Source organism: Mandrillus leucophaeus, unplaced genomic scaffold, assembly GCF_000951045.1.
Source record: "Mandrillus leucophaeus isolate KB7577 unplaced genomic scaffold, Mleu.le_1.0 Scaffold234, whole genome shotgun sequence".
In the NCBI taxonomy this organism is placed as follows: domain Eukaryota; kingdom Metazoa; phylum Chordata; class Mammalia; order Primates; family Cercopithecidae; genus Mandrillus; species Mandrillus leucophaeus.
This window is the reverse complement of record NW_012102410.1, coordinates 744,426-745,091: the sequence shown is the minus strand read 5'-3', so window position 1 is coordinate 745,091 and position 666 is coordinate 744,426. Positions and strand designations below refer to the sequence as shown.

Genomic DNA, 666 nt, shown 5'->3' with positions numbered 1-666 from the left:
AGTGCTACAATTACAGGCATGAGCCACCACACCTGGCCCGGAAAAGCTTTTTGAGTTGAGGTCTTGGGGGAGAGTGTTCTAGAAAGATGCAAAGGCCAAAGGCAGTAGTCGCCAACTTTTTGGCTCCAGGGACCGGTTTTGTGGAAGGCAGTTTTTCCACGGATGGAGGCAGGGAGGTGGTTTTGGGATAATTCAAGCACGTTAATCTTGATTATGCACTTTATATCTAATACATTGTAATATAGAGTGAAATAATTCTACAACTCACCATCATGGGGAATCAGTGGGAGCCCTGAGCTTGTTCCTGCAACTAGACGGTCCCAGCTGGGGGTGATGGGAGACAGTGACAGATCATCAGGCATAGGATTCTCATAAGGAGGGTGCAACCTAGATCCCTCTATTGGAACATGCGGGGTTCCAATAGTGTTCGCTTTCCTACGAAAATCGGCCGCTGCTGATCTGATGGAGGCGGGGCTCAGACGGGCCTGCAAATAATGGGGAGTGGCTGTAAATACACTCACTGCGGCTCACCTGCTGTACGGTCCGGTTCCTAACAGGCCACGCCCCGGGGGTTAAGGACCCCTGGCCTAGCCGGGCGTGGTGGCTCAAGCCTGTAATCCCAGCACTTTGGGAGGCCGAGACGGGTGGATCACGAGGTCAGGAGAT

General features: G+C 52.4%; 1 protein-coding gene across 1 annotated transcript in view; it reads left to right on the top strand.

The window, feature by feature from the left end:
* CAMSAP3 (calmodulin regulated spectrin-associated protein family, member 3) overlaps positions 1-666 on the top strand; it is a 16,957-nt gene that overhangs the window by 829 nt on the left and 15,462 nt on the right. The gene's annotated exons all lie outside the window — the stretch shown is intronic.